Source organism: Vulpes lagopus, chromosome 15 (genome assembly GCF_018345385.1).
Source record: "Vulpes lagopus strain Blue_001 chromosome 15, ASM1834538v1, whole genome shotgun sequence".
NCBI lineage: Eukaryota > Metazoa > Chordata > Mammalia > Carnivora > Canidae > Vulpes > Vulpes lagopus.
The window spans coordinates 23192855-23209647 of NC_054838.1; the positions used below are offsets into that span (position 1 = coordinate 23192855).

Consider the following 16793-nt stretch of genomic DNA (forward strand, 5'->3'; position numbering starts at 1 on the left):
TTCCCCTCTTGCAAATGCTTCCAAATGCTGCGTGGATTCTGACCCCAGAGGAGGTATTCCTGACCTGATTCCTGGGGTCCTTCTGCCTGGAACAGTCTGTTCAATAGGGATAAGAGAGCTTCCTGCAGATTATAATTCTTTGGAAAATGATTTCTAAAATGGGCTAATTACAAGTAGAGCTGGCCACTGCCAGATCCATCTCAGGAAGTCATGTTAAGACTTTCACATACCTTCAAAAGTAACTGAGGTGAGTACTACAACAACCTATGGCTAGTCTGCACCATATTACTTGCCACAAGTTACTTCACTAGCTAGAAATCTATGATAGCTTCTCACTGGCTAAAACTGCATTGCATGGTGATTAAGAGCAAGAACCCCAGGAATCTATTATCCAGGCCTGAATCCTAATTCCACGACTCATTAACCATGTGAGTTTGAGCAAGTTATTTAAATTCTCTGGGCTTGTTTCCTTACCTGTAGAGTAAGAAAGTAATAGTACCTACCCTCTTAGGATTGGTATAAAGATTAAATACCCTAATAATAAGAATTAAATAATAAAAAATTAAATCAGCTCACCATTATAAATGTTAATAACAATGCCTGGCTCGTGGTAAGAACTTAGTAAATTATATGTAAACATTTTCAGCTTTCAAGTTCCTCTGACATTTAAAACCTAAGACAAGAACTATTGCCCATTTACATGCTACATACAACTCACCAGTTCCCAATCCTTTTAACTTCTGACTCCATCACTTATGATTTTTTGCCTCTACCCACAGTATCAATCCCCATCTACCAGCCCCTCCCTCTGTCCTTAGCTGCAAATTCCTTCTGGCAGTGCTAGCTGCAGCTGCCTGGAAAACACCCTCTCAGTAGAGTACCCCTGGGTGGTGCCATGCCTAAGAGCAACGCAGGATAACACCTTCACCTGAGCACTCCACTCTCCATACTCTCTCCTACCTGCACACAGGTCATTTTTACAATCCTAATGCCTCCCTGAACTCCAGTAGATAAACCTTAAAATGAGTTTTAGAGACTAGGTCATACCATCTCCAGGAAGCCTGCTAGACTACAACCACTAAAGTCTTAATCTGTAAGATATACTTCTACACTCATATCATATCTAACCATCTCTATTAGATGAAGTTCCATGAGGCAGTATCTCGTTTTCCATCACTATGGCCCTATTATCCTAGAACAGTAATTGGGTCACAGTAAATGTTTAATATTCACTGAATGCAATTATTCTAACCTAACCTCTTTATCTTTAAATAAGAAAATGGGGTGTCTGGGGGGCTCAGTTGGTTGGGCATCCAACTCTTGATTTTGGCTCAGGTCATGATCTCAGCGTCATGAGATGGAATCCTGCATCAGTTTCTGCACTGGGCGTGGAGACTGCTTGGGATTTTCTTTCTCCCTACCCTCTGCCATTCCCTCCTACTTATGCTCATGCTCTCTCTCTAAAATAATAATAATAATAATGAAATAAATAAATAAGAAAACCAAGATTGAGAAAATAGAAGTATCTCAGTCAAAACAGAGGGAAGACTGAAACCCAGAACTCTACAAGACTGAAATTATGAATGCAATCCACCCCAACCCACTTCTGGGCCAACTACAATTCACAAGAAAGCAGATAGACAGTTCTCTGATTGAACTGAGTGCTGTTCCCTCGAAGCAGGGTATTTTTCTTCTCCTCCAGAAGCAAGACTATGCTAACTATAGAACCTCAATTAGCAAAATCTCCTACCATTGATTCTGGGACATAATCATGGACTGGTGGATTAACCAAGATCTCCAGCTTCTGTAACAACAACCCAGTCTGTGAAAGGAGGGAGAACCCTGAAGTTACTTGTCAACCAAAGGAGAGGTTGCCATTCTGCTTCTCTAAGCCCTACTAACAGAAAAGCAGAAGCCACTTTGTATTCATTTACCTAATTGTGTTCTATGGAACACTAGTGTCTTATGTAATGTTAATAGATGTGTTTGGGGTTTAGGGGAAGGGGGTGGAGATTCCATAATCAAAAAATACAGGAGGGGCACCTGGTTGGCTCAGTCCATAGAGCATGCGACTCTTGATCTCAGGGTCATGAGTTCAAGCTTAAAAAAAAACAACAGTAGGCAACCCTACATACCTTTCCTTATCATATTAAAGGCTCCCAGCTTTTCCAAACTTGATCTCAGAGGTCTCTCAGAGTAATACCTATTGTCTTTTCATATGATAGTGATATTCTGAAGAACACTTATTTTTTAATTTACTTTAAGAAATTATTTTAAAAGGGTATAGTGTACAAATGTATAAAGGTAGTTATTGGGATGCCTGGGTGGCTCAGTGGTTGAGGTCTGCCTTTGGCTCGGGGTGTGATCCTGGAGTCCCGGGATCGAGTCCTGCATCGGGCTCCCAGCGTGGAGCCTGCTTCTCTCTCTGCCTGTGTCTCTGCCTCTCTCTCCATCTCTCATGAATAAATAAAATCTTTTTTAAAAATAATAAATAAGATTACACTACTTTTTCTAGCACAATAAGTTTGGGAGAAAGTTTGGGAGTCAGATCTGTCTGCTAACTTTAAAGCCTGTATATTATTATACTATATTCCTTGACAGTTGTTTATTCCAAAAAATCTTTACTGAGCTGCAGATGCAAGGGATATAAGGAAGTATAAGATTTAGTAATCTCTGCTCTTTTGGAACTCATAATTGGTAATGCTCATTGCTATGATAGAGAGAATGATAATACAGGGATAGACAGAAGGAAAGGAGGTAATGGCAGCTTGAGGGGAGCCTTAATCTTTGGTGGTAGGAGAAGTTGCCAGGGAAGGCTTCCCAGAGAAGTGGGTATCTCGGTGCTAGTCTAGTGATAAAGAACATGGTGGGACAGGGGGAATAGGCAGAGAACATGGGCTCTTGGAGGAATAGACCAGTTTCTAAAGGAGGCCAGTTTCTGGCCTATCCAATGAAGAAGTAGGAAAGGAAAGAGGGGTCTTTACCAGATATAGCATTTTTAGGACAAACTAGAGATCCTTTAGGGAGCACATGCCAGGTTGGGTTGCCACCAGATACAAACAGCTACCGTCTTGGAAACAATTAAATGTCAGTTTTGACTCTGATGGAATCTTAGGCCTCAAAAAAATATTTTGAAATTGCTTAAACAAACCCTACTCTACTGATAATAAGAGAACCTGGCTTCATTTGTCCCAACTTGAGTTGAATACAGGAGAAACACAGGTTAGACAATGATCATTACAATGGTTGACAATTAATGAGAGCTTATTATGTGTCAGGCAATCTGCTAAATGTTCAACATGAATTATCTCATCTTAATCTTCACAACAGCCCTTTGAGGTAGATAATATAATTATCTCCATGTTACAGATAAGACAGTAGGTTCAGAGAGGTGAAGTAACTTGCCCTAAGTATTATAGTAAGTGATGGAACCTACACAGACTGATCCCAGGGCCTATGTTCTTCATCATAGACTAGCTAACTACCTACTTCTCTGGGAAGCCTCCTCTGACAAATCCTCTACCATGAAAGATTAAGGGCCCCTGAGCTCCTACTGCCTCCTATCCTTCCATCAACTTCCTGTCCCCATTCCCTCTAATGTAGCAGTGAGCCATCACCAAAATGATGAGTTCCCTGAGGGCGGAGATTACTGAATCTTAAACTCGTAACTCTTCTACCTAGTATTGCATCTGCAGCTCAATAAGTTGTTTTTTTTTTTAGAATAAACAACTGTCAAGGAATATAGTATAATGATAGAAAGACACAGATTCTAAAGTCAAATAGGCTTTGATCTGAATCTAGGCACTGCCACTTCTTAGCTATAATCTTGGCTAAGTTACTTAACCACTCTGGGGTTCAGAGTGGTAAAATGTGTTGTCATATAACATTGTAAGAAAACAGCTAAGCACCTTACACAGTGCCTGGCACATAAAAGTCACCCAATTTTATTTACCATCTTCCTCCTTTCGCTTTGTCTTTCACATATTGGTAAAAAGACCTCTGGTCTCAGGATCCAGATTATAATTAGCCATAATCTTAATTAAGTACTTCTCCTTTCTGGGCTTAATTTCCTCATCTACAACTCACGGACTATTGGTTCAGAACAAATGAAATAAAACGTGCTTGAGTGGTTAAAAAGCACAGCCTGCAGATGGAAGGAATTTTTGTCATTCCACCAAACCAGCTTTTAAAATCAGCCTTAGGGACGCCTGGGTGCTCAGAGGTTGTTTTCTGCTCACGGTGTGATCCCAGGATCTGAGATCGAGTCCCACATCAAGCTCCTTGTGGGAAGCCTGCTTTTCCCTCTGCCTGTGTCTCTGCCTCTCTCTTTCTGTTTCTTTCATGAATAAATAAAATATATTAAAAAGAATAAAATTAAATTAAATTAAAATCAGCCTTGAACTGCACTACATAGAAGTGTCTTAAAGCTCACAAAGACCGATCTTTCAGAGACCTAAAAGCTATAAAAGGAGGGAGTATTTGCACTGTCACTAGGAGAAGGAGCCAGTCCCACTGAAGAGCTGAGGTAAGACACTGCCAAATGGCTTGACTCCAGCAGTCCCTAGCTAATTAAGGCCTTGCTCCCCTGCCTGTCTGCCTGTGACCTCTGCAAAGGCTAAAGAACACCAAGTGCTCCACAGCAGCTCTTCTCTTGGCCACAGCGGCATAAGGTATTTCCGGCCAAGGATCAGCGAAAGCTACTGCTAAGAGGTTCCTGCCCTTGGCCTTCCTTAGAACAGGGCTCAAAACAAGGAGGCCTCAGGCTGTCCTGAGGTTATCAGTTTAGGATTCCTAAGAGTCCGCCTTAAACAGAGCTACCAAGACTCTTCCCTGGAACATGTCAGATGGGACAGACCTGATGCCTAAGCAGGCAGGCCCTTTGGACTGGAAAGTCCCCTTGTGCTATGGAATAAGGGACAGGTCCTCCCACTCTTAGCTGGAAGTATCTAGTCTTAGATGCTGTCAAGGTCACTTTCCAGGCTCTTCTTCAAGCTGCATAGACCCCAGGGACTTACTCACTTTGTTCATTAAAGCAGAACTCATGGGGATCCCTGGGTGGCGCAGCGGTTTGGCGCCTGCCTTTGGCCCAGGGCACGATCCTGGAGACCGGGGATCGAATCCCACGTTGGGCTCTCGGTGCATGGAGCCTGCTTCTTTCTCCCTCTGCCTGTGTCTCTGCCTCTCTCTCTCTCTCTCTGTATGACTATCATAAATAAATTTTAAAAAAAATTTAAAGCAGAACTCATCCCACCCCTAGGGCTCCATCCCCCAAGCCTGGCTCTAGAGTAAGACAGTCTATCCATTTTGCTCTTTAAGATTAAGACATATGACCCCTTTTTGTTGGAAGGGTTTAAGTGTCGTGTTAAGAAAGAATGTAGGCCAAAAACAGCACATATGAGAAAGTAAAGAAGGCTTAAGAAGTACTACAAGTTAGTTACGGTCACCGTCCCCACTTAGAGTTCCTGGTTCCTTTCATCATGGGTGCTCTTAGAGAACAGCTACAATCCAGTAGTTTCCAAACTTTATTTCTGAACAGCATAACTCTCTCTTTCAAATGCAGTTCAAATTATATCTAATTAGGAGTCTTAATATCTAATTAGATCTTTAATGAAATAATGGATCTAGGTAGTAAACATTAATGACTCCTGAAATCATCAGGCAAGGGGCAGCCCCGGTGGCCCAGCGGTTTAGCGCCACCTTTAACCGGGTGTGATCCTGGGGACTCAGGATAGAGTCCCACATCGGGCTCCCTGCACGGAGGCTGCTTCTCCCTCTGCCTGTGTCTCTGACACTCTCTCTCTCTCTCTCTCTCTCTGTCATGAATAAATAAAATCTTTTTAATAAATAAATAAATAAATAAATAAATAAAATCATCAGGCAAAAAACTGAAGGGAAATATTTTAACGAATAGATCAAATGACAATATCTGAACCCACTCTTCAGTCTAAACATAACAAAAAGAGAGGAAACCAGATACAGTTGGTCACCTTTTCAAAAAGAAAGAAAAAAAAAAAAAAACAGAAAGAAAAGCAGAGTGAGTGACTCAGTCAGTTAAGCATTAGCCTTCCACCCAGATCATGATCTCAGGGTCCTGGGATCGAGCCCAGCATCCTTCCTGCTCAGCCAGGAGTCTGCTTTTCCCTCTGTCCCTACACCCTGCTTGTGACTTCTCTCGCTTGCTCACTCTCTCTCTCTTTCAAAACCTGAAAAAAAAAAAAAAAATTAAACCTGAACCTGATCAAGCATCAAGATCCAACTACCAATTTATAGTACCATACAGAGAGTATAGGAACATGTTAAATGCCACCATAGAGAGATACGCAGCAAAATCCAGAAACTAGGAAGCTTCTAGACAAATGACCCAGTTTCTTCAATATAGAATTGCAAAGAAAAGGAAAAAGAGAGGAGGGAAAGCTATGAGTCAGAAGAAACTCAAGATTAATTTTTTTAAAGATTCTAGTTATTTATTCATGAGAGATACAGAGACATAGGCAGAGGGAGAAGCAGGCTCCCAGCAGGTAGTGGGACCCTGGGATCCAGGGTCCCTGGGATCATGACCTGAGCCAAAGGCAGACACTCAACCACTGAGCCACCCAAGTGCCTGGAAACTCAAGATTTAGATCAACCAGAAAAAAAGAAAAAAAAGACATCCACATTGGAAAAGAAGTAAAACTGTCACTATTTGCAGATGACATAATACTATAGATAGAAAATCCTAAAGACTCTACCAGAAAGCTATTAGAATAAATAAATTCAGTAAGTTGTAGGATATAAAATTAATATATAGAAATCTGCTGCATTTCTATGCACTAATAATGAACTATCAGGAAAAAAATTAAGAAAACAATCCTATTTATAGCTGCATCAAAAGATAAAATATTTAGGAATAATTTTTTTCCTAGGAATAATTTATATATAAATTTAACAAGGAAGTAAAAGATCTGTACTATAAGACACTGATGAAAGAAATTAAAACTGTATGATACTGATAAAAGAAATGGGAAACTGTAAGACACTGATGAAAGAAACTAAAGACACAAATAAATGGAAAGACATACAATACTCATGGATTGTAAGAATAAATATTGTTAAAATGTCCACACTATCCAAAGCAATCTACAGATTCAACGCAACCCCTATCAGAATACCAACAGCATTTTTCACAGAACTAGGACAAATATTCCTAAAATTTGTATGGAACCACAAAAGATCCCAAATAGCCAAATAATCTAGAGAAAGAAGAACAAAGCTGGATGCATCATGTTCCCTAATTTCAAACTATTCTACAAAACCATAGTAATCAGTATCATACTGGCACAAAAACAGACATATAGATTAATGGAATGGAATACACAGTTCAGAATTAAACCTACATTTATACAGTCATTTAAACTTCAACAAAGGAGGCAAGGACAAACAACAGGGAAAAGTTTCTTCAATAAATGGTGTTGGGAAAACTGGACAACTATGTGGAAAAGAAGGAAACTGGACCACTTTCTTTTTTTTTTAAATTTTTATTTATTTATGATAGTCACACAGAGAGAGAGAGAGGCAGAGACATAGGCAGAGGGAGAAGCAGACTCCATGCACGAGGAGCCCGACGTGGGATTCGATCCCGGGTCTCCAGGATCAGGCCCTAGGCCAAAGGCAGGCGCTAAACCGCTGCACCACCCAGGGATCACCTGGACCACTTTCTTATACCATACACAAAAATAAGCTCATAATGGATTAAAAACTTAAATAAAGACCAGGACCCACAAAACTCCTAGAAGAATACATAGGCAAAAGCTCTTGGACATTGGTCTGAGCAATTTTTTTTTTTTATCTGTCTCCTCAGGCAAGGGCAACATAAGCAAAAATAAACAACTGGAACTACATTAAACTAAAAAAAAAAAAAAAAAAAAAACCAAGAAAAGTTTCAGTCAACCAATATACAGAGCTTTGTTGGGCACTGATAAGAATAAATAAACTTAAACACTACTTGATATTAAATGATTATTGTTATATTTTTAACTGTGATAATGATGTTTTCAAATACAGTTCTTTTAGAAATATATAATGTTTGTGAATGAAATAATACACCTAGATTTTGCTCCAAAATAATCCAAACAGGTGGGAGGGTAAAGATGAAACAGGATTAAAAAGACTGGCCTTGGGGATCCCTCAGTGGCTCAGCGGTTTAGCGCCTGCCTTTGGCCCAGGGCGTGATCCTGGCGTCCCTGGATGAGTCCTGCATCGGGCTCCCTGCATGGGGCCTGCTTCTCCCTCTGCCTGTGTCTCTGCCTCCCTCTCTCTCTCTCTCTCTGTGTATATGTGTGTGTGTCTCTCGTGAATAAATAAAATAAATAAAATAAAATAAAATAAAATAAAATAAAATAAAATAAAAGACTGGCCTTGAATACATAATTGTAGATGGAGAGTAACGGGCACAAGAGGGTTCATTATACTGCCCAATCTAGTTTGTTTGGTTTTTTTTTTAAGATTTTATTTATTTGGGCAGCCCAGGTGGCTCAGCGGTTTAGCGCCGCCTTCAGCCCGGGGCCTGGTCCTGGAGACCCGGGATGGAGTCCCACATCAGGCTCCCTGCATGGAGCCTGCTTCCCTCTGCCTGTGTCTCTGACTCTCTCTCTCTCTCTGTGTGTCTCTCATGAATAAATAAACAAAATCTTAAAAAAAAAAAAAAAGATTTTATTTATTTATTATATTTGAGAGAGAGAGAGAGCAGCATGAACAGCAGCAGGAGGTGCAGAGGGAGAAGCAGGATCCCTACTGAGCAAGGATCCCAATGCAGGGTTCAATCATGACCTGAGCCAAAGGCAGATGCTTAACCAACTGAGCCACTCAGGTGTCCCTAGTTTTGTTTTGTTTAGTTTTTTAAGATTTATTTTTTTATATGAGAGAAAGAGAGAGAGAGAGAGAGAATGTGAGTAGGGGAGGGGCAGAGGGAAAGGGAGAGAATCTCAAGCAGACTCCCTGCTGGACAAGGAAGCAAAAGTCAGGCCCCATCCCATCACCCTGAGATCATAACCTGAACTGTGTTCAACTGACTGAGCCACCCAGGAGCCCCTGCCCTCCCTGGTTTTAAATGTTTCAAATTCTCCATAATACATAAGGTTTTTGTTTTTGTTTTTGTTTTTGTTTTTTTTTGAGAAAGAGAGAGTGGGTTGGGGGGAGATTCTCAAGCAGGCTTCAAGCCTAGCACAGAGCTTGATCTCATGACCCTGAAATCATGACCCCAGCCAAAATCAAGAGTTGGACAGTTAACTGACTGAGCCACTCAGCTACCCCCAAAAGGTTTTTTTAAGTTAAAAAATAAGCTGAATGTGGAGGGGCTATGGTTGAGAAATATGAGTAAGTCCTAGAGCTCTTCCCAATGACTCACTTTTCCCACAATGATCCCTGAAGCAGCTTAGGAAGCCATAGGATACCTAGAAAACAGTTTGAAAACCAATGCTGCATTATAAGGAATACAGAGACCTGAGGAAGAGAATTTGTCTTCAAATCTTGCCTCTGTGCCTTGATAGCAGTGTGACACCTTTAAAAAGTTATCCTCTGAGCTTCTTCTTAGCCTTGTGCAAATAGGGCTGCCTCCCAGGATAGCAACAAGGATCAAATCAAATAAGAGATTAAAATCCTTTGTAATTTGAAAGTATATATGATCATCATTAGGATCACTTAGGGAGATGACTTGCCTTTTATTCCTGACACTAAAGTTGCCCAACCCCTATCCCACCCCAACCATCATGCCAATCCCTTCCAATCTTCAGCAAACACACATAAAATTCTGTGAGGATATAAGAGGCAGCAGGAATTAAGATTCAATGCTGTGGGCAACCCCTGTGTGCCTGGCCAGCTAGAGCATGGTGGGGGGAGTGGGGCAGGAGGCAGAGGGCAGTAATGGGAAAGTGCCCTAGAGATGACCAAAAATTTACCCTCAACCCAGGCTTCCAGGTCTCTGACTACCAATCCCAAATGACAAAAAAAAAAAAAAAAAAAAAAAAAAAAGTATAAGGCACTTGTGATGAAGGCCAACTATTAGGGGGGAAAAGCTTCATGTTAATGACAGTTTATCTGGGGAATCCCTGGGTGGCTCAGCGGTTAATCATCTGCCTTTGGCCCAGGGTGTGATCCTGGAGTCCCAGGATCGAGTCCCATGTCGGGCTCCCTGCATGAAGCCTGCTTCTCCCCCTGCCTGTGTCTCTTCCTCCCTCCCTCCCTGTGTCTCTCATAAATAAATAAAATCTTTAAAAAAAAATGATAGTTATCTATTTCTGACTCAGAAATAATGAAACATATCCTTTTTTCAACACTTAGATTCTTGTTTCCTTCCACAGCCCCTCATGTTTTGAATGATTCTGTCAATAAACAAAGTGCACTTATGGAGAAATCAATCCAACATTTTCAGCTGTGTTTATCACTGCTTTTTCTTTTCAAAATGCTGATCCAGATTTCAACCAACCATATACAATTATCAAAGCTTCATAACAATATTTTGAAATTACACACCTCACCATCCTGGCTTTGATACTCATGCGCAAGAAAGTGAAAGTAAACATGCAGACATTCAAGCACTGGGTTGTGCTACCAGTGCTTATTTTGGCTGTATACTTGTGTCCAAGGTCATTTACTCACTGAACAGGTTTATGTCCTATGATGCCATCAACTGCCAGTCAAAGTACCAATTAGCTTGAGCAAACTAATGTTACCACACAGCACCAAAATCAAAATTAAATTAAAACCAAAAGCAAAGACACTTTAATTGTAAGTAAATATATAATTTCCATTAGGCTTATTGAAACACTGAAAGCAATTTAAATTCATTTATCTTTCAAAAACAAATATTTACTAAGTGTCCCTGTCCAAGACCCTATGGTAGGCACTAAGGACAAAATGAAGAAGACATGGTCCAATGCCTAAGGATTACACAAATACACCCCTTCACTGCTTTCATGGACCTCAAAGTTACCAGAGACCACAGGCTACCAAAAACTGTGCTGGAAGAAGTAACATTTTTATTCTTTTATGAACACAAGTAACTTGTGGAAAGGCAACCTGCTTCGAGACATACTTCTCAAAAGCACCGGCCTGGGACACCTGGATGGCTCAGCGGTTGAGCGCCTGCCTTTGGCCCAGGTCATGATCCCAGAGTCCTGGGATTGAGTCCCGCATCAGGCTCCCTGCAGGGAACCTGCTTCTCCCTCTGCCTGTGTCTCTGCTTCTCTCTGTGTGTCTCCATGAATAAACAAATAAAATTTAAAAAAAAAAAAAAAAAGCATAGCCCTAATCTGCAGGTACAAGTTGCTCCACTACTAGAAAAATCAAGAAAATGGTTTCTAAGATCAAGGTCTTTGTCTATAATTCAACAGATTTTATTGAATTTCTGTTTTACCTTTGGAGACCATGCTAGATAAGGGATGTACTTATCTAGTAACTGTGGTCCTCAGGCCAAATCCAGCCCAACAGTCTTTGCAAAGTCTTATTGGAACACAGTCATGGATGTTCATTTATATATAGCCTATGGTTGCTTTCCTGCAACGACTTGCCACTTCAAAAACCATATGGCCCATCAAGCCTAAAACATTTACTATCTGGTCCATTACAGAAAATGTTTGCAAACTACTACACCAGACCCTGAAGATGCAGAAATGTATCTATAATTGATCTGGGTGGTAGTTATATAGGTATACACATGTAAAAATTCGTCAAGCATTTCATTCATTCATTTAATCATATTTATGCCATAACTCCATACTTCATTTTTTTAATGAAATAAAGAATAGTCAGTCCTTGCCCTGTAGCAACTCAAAATCTGGTAGGAGGCCATAAACATAAGCAGTGGCAGTACAATGATGATAACGATCATAACAAAAAGCTATACTAATTACAGTAATGGCACAAAAAAGAAAACAATCTAGCTAGGTATGCAATACCAACTCTTTATAGAAGATAATTGAGGGGGGAAAAAAGACAATTGAGGTAAATCTCAAAGAATGAGTACGTGTATGACAAAAGGGTGCTAGAGAAAGACGGAGGTAAAAGGGAGACATCGTTTCAGGCAGAGATCACAGCATATACAAAGGCTCAGAAATGCAAAAGCAAAACAAACAAACAAAACCCCAAACAATAAAATGTGACATGACTTTGGGAAATGACAAATAGTTCATAGTAACACTTAGGTAAGGGATTAGCAGAGCAATGTCAAAAGATGAGACTGAAGCAATAGGAAGGGGTTAGACCACAGAAGGCCTTATGTGGAAGGTCACCATAAACGAATGGCTGTGTCACTTATGGTCTAAACAGGGTCAGTTCAGGATGTCAGTGGAGTTTCTGCTTTCGGTTCAGGTCATGATCCCAGGGTCCTGGGATCAAGCCCCACATGGGGCTCCCTGCTCAGCGAGGAGTCTGCTTCTCCCTCTCCCTCTGCTCTTCCCCCTGCTTGTGCTCTCAGTCTGTCTGTCTGTCTCTCTCTCTCTCTCTCTCTCTCAAATAAAGAAATAAGGGCAGCCTTGGTGGCTCAGTGGTTTAGCGCTGCCTTTGGCCCAGGGTGTGATCCTGGGGACTGGGGACTCAGGATCCAATCCCATGTCGGGCTCCCTGTGTGGAGCCTGCTTCTCCCTCTGCCTGTGTCTCTGCCTCTCTCTCTGTCTCTCATGAATAAATAAATAAAATCTTAAAAAAAAAAAAAAAAAAAAAGAAAGGAAAACTAATAATAAAAATAGTCACTTTTTTTTTCCATGTCTTATTTATTTATTTACTTATTTTAGAAACAGAGAGAGAGGGACGCCTGGGTGGCTCAGCGGTTGAGCGTCTGCCTTTGGCCCAGAATGTGATCCTGGAGTCCCGGGATCAAGTACCACGTCGGGCTCCCTGCATGGAGCCTGATTCTCCCTCTGCCTGTGTCTCTGCTCTCTCTCTCTCTCTCATGAATAAATAAACAAAATCTTTTTAAAAAGAAAAGAAAGAGAGAGAGACAGCACATGTGTGCAGGAGGAGAGGCAGAAAGCAAGGGAGAGAGTGAATCTCAGGCAGACTCCACACTGAGCATGGAGCCCAAATCAGGGCTCTATCTCATTTTCCTGAGATCATGACCTGAGCCGAAGTCAAGAGTCAGACGCTCAACCCGCTGAGCCACTCAGGTGCCCCAAAACATGGTCACTTCTGAGAGTAAAAGAGAGCCAGAAGAGTAACTGTGAACAAGGACTAGCCTAGGAAGATATGATCATCCTATTATTTGCCATATTAAAGAACTTGGACTTTAACTGACAAGATAGGACAAGTTAATACAAGATTTTAAAGAGAGGAATACCAAGACTTATGATTTAAAAAGAGTGTACTTCACCTATTTATTTTATTTAACCTATTTATAGACAACTTACTATGTGCCAGGCACTACCCTAAGCACTTTACAAATATTTCTTATTAATCCTCATAACTGCCTTGTGAGACAGACACTATTATTATCCTCATCATTCAGATAAAAGGCACAGGCTAATTAAGTAACTTGCCCAAGTGGCAGAATAGTTCGGCTGCAGAGTTTATGCTGTTCCTATTCCACCTCAGGGCCCGCCTCTGACATTTACTCAGAACCTCCCAAGCCCTCAAATGGTGTTAGGTCCCTCTGTACAGTGAACCACACTGCTCTGCACTTCTTCCCTCCACTCACCCTATTTTTAACCATTTATTTAAAAATAAATAAATAAATAGCAAGATCTACATTCTTCACTAGACTGTGAACTCTGTAAGGACAGGGTGAGATTATCTTGTTTACCACAGTATTCCCACAGTCTGATACATTTATTAGCCCTCAATCTAGAAATAGTATTAATAATAGCTAACACTGGGGCACCTGGGTGGCTCAGTCAGTTAAGCATCCCACGCTTGATCTCAGCTCAGGTCTCGATCTCAGGGTGGTGAGTTAAGACTCACATTGGGCTCCACCCAGGGAAGGGCCTACTTTAAAAAAACACACCTTCGGGGATGCCTGGGTGGCTCAGTGGTTGAGCGTCTGCCTTCAGCTCAGAGCATGATCCCAGATCCTGGGATCGAGTCCCGCAGCAGGCTCCCCACAGGGAGCCTTGTTCTCCCTCTGCCTCTCTCTGCGTGTCTCTCATGAATAAATAAAATATTTAAAGATATATTATAAGGATGCCTGAATGGCTCAGTGGTTGAGCATCTGCCTTCAGCTCAGGGCATGATCTTGGATCCCCGGATCAAGTCCCATATCCAGCTCTCTGTGAGGAGCCTGCTTTTCCCTCTGCCTATGTCTCTGACTCTCTCTCTGTGTCTCTCATGAGTAAAATTTTAAAAAAATTAAAATAAAAATAAAAAACATACATCACAATAAATAATAACACATTTATTGAGCATTCACCCTCCATTAGGCAATGTTGTGAAAGCCTTAAACATATTAATTGATTTAAGAGAAGGTCTCAAAGCTGATAAGAAGTGGAGCCAGGATTCTGGATCTAGCTCAATGATCTTTACCTTATGCTATTTTATCTTTTTTATTGAATAAATAAAAATATTACTTAACAAAATTGGTATCCCTGGTTCCTAAACAGTGCCTGGCACTCAGGAGCATTCCAAAAAGAAATGACTCTTTCAGGTACTGAGGAAGAGACAACCTGTTACCACACTGCCTTCCTCCCAAGCAGTCAGCCTGGCCCACAGAAATATAAGCATATACCCAGATCACTGGGGAGGCAGCATAGTGCAGTGGTTAAAAACATAGGCCTTGGAATTAGAACATGAAATTTCTAATTAGGTTGAGTCCCACTTACACTAATTGCTAGAAATGTGACCTTAGATTCCTCATTTATAAAAACGAGAATAACAATATCATTGGCTGTTGTGAGGATTATATAATGTAAATAATTGTACATAACACAAAAGTACTCAATATACATTTATTTTTTATCACAACAATCAACATTATTATTTTTATTATTAATTGTCTGATCAGTTAGTGGTAGACTTAGCTGTAGCTCAGAGTTTCTGCAACGTCCTGCTAGGTACCTTCGGTCCTCCACACCAAGTCTTATACCAAAGTTGACTATTTTACAAGTTTAGAGCTCAAGTGGAATTGTACATGAACAGTGTTTTATGTAGCTTTAGGCTTCTGGCCAAGTGCCTAAAAAGGTGAATATCCTAAGGGTGGGGTCCTAATCCCATTACTTAGGCCATGCCTTCCAGAAGCAAAATCCGGAAACCCCTATCTCTAACTGACCTAGCTGACTTTGAAAGACACTATACTAGAAAACATATTTAAATACAATATCTTCTTGAGCTTAAGATTTCAGTCATATCCTTATTGTTGGGCTAGAAACCCAGAATTTTTTTTTAAGATTTTATATATTTATTCATGAGAGACACAGAGAGAAGCAGAGACATAGGCAGAGAGAGAAGCAGGCTCCATGGGGAGCCAGGATCCTGGGATCACGACCTGAGGTGAAGGCAGAAACTCAACCACTGAGCCACCCAGGCACCCCTAGAAACTCTAATTTAGTCCAAGAGACTGACCAGGAGAAGCCAAGAGCTTCTGTCACTGCTTCTGGGTCTAAAGGTGGTGATGGAGAAAGTTTTAGAATTCTGAGGTGCCATAAAATTCTCTGTAACCTCTGTGACAAACTTAATTCAAAGCCTTATTAGATGCCCAGCCCTATACTAGGACCAGATTGATCTGATCACAGAAACCACAGAATTGGAAGAACAAGGTGAATCTCCAGAGATCACCATGTGGATTGGTCTCTGCTTTCAGACTACAATATACCTATTGTCTTTCATTAGCTTCATTTTATAGATAAGGCAGCTGAGGTCCAGAATGGGTAAGTGATCCAAGTCTAAGTGCTGGCAAGAAAAAAATGAGCATCTAGTCTCAAGAAATGACAATTTGGGGGAGCCTGGATGGCTCAGTTGGTTGGGCGTCTGCCTTTAGCTTGGATCATGATCTAGAGGTCCTGGGATCAAGCCCTTCTACTGGGCTCCCTGCTCAGTGGGGAGCCTGCTTCTCCCTCTTCCTGCTGCTTGTGCTTCTCTTGTTCTCTCTCTCTCTCTCTCTCAAATAAGTGAACAAAATCCTTTTAAAAAGAAAAGAAAAGAAAAAAAGAAAAGAAAAGAAAAAAAAGAAAAGAAAAGAAAAGAAAAGAAAAGAAATACCAATTTTGATGACAAGGTAAGACTCCTAAAACTGTCAAAATATCAGGCAGTGAGGAAGATTACCATGAGGAGCGGAAGGGATGGAGATGAGCTAAAGTACAGGAAGTCTCACAGTAACAGTTCCTAGCCACCACAGCCCTCACAAAGTAAAGGGGCCTAGCCTTGCTTTTTCTGGCTCCTTTATACCTAGACCCTATAATATCTATTTACCTATCACCCTTACCAAATGGTACTTCCTCAAGGTTATGCTCATTTCATTACCTTATCTGTATTATCAGGACCCTGCCTAGGCATACATCTGCACCTCCTGCTGACTTCAAAGATTCAAACTAGTCCAACTCACCTGTGCAACACTTCAAACAAGACACACTTAATCTATTAAGCATCTGCCACATCAAGATGCAGATTCTCAAGAAAGAGTCGAGATAAGGCCAATAGAAAGTGACTCTGGCCAAGTAATTAACCTCTTATTTGTTCATACAAGATACTGATAATAATAATCTCAGAATGATGTATGAAAAACTAAATGTCTGTGAAAGCACTTACCACAGTCCCTGGCACATAGTAGGCACCCAATGATTGCTGGCTCCCTTCTCACAAGCCTTCTGAGTTCCTGTAAAAACTATTTAATTTTTGGT

At 40.9% G+C, this 16793-nt stretch overlaps 1 protein-coding gene across 5 annotated transcripts in view; it reads right to left on the minus strand.

Moving 5' to 3' along the window:
- Window positions 1-16793, minus strand: part of STIM1 (stromal interaction molecule 1) — a 195054-nt gene that overhangs the window by 148237 nt on the left and 30024 nt on the right. The gene's annotated exons all lie outside the window — the stretch shown is intronic.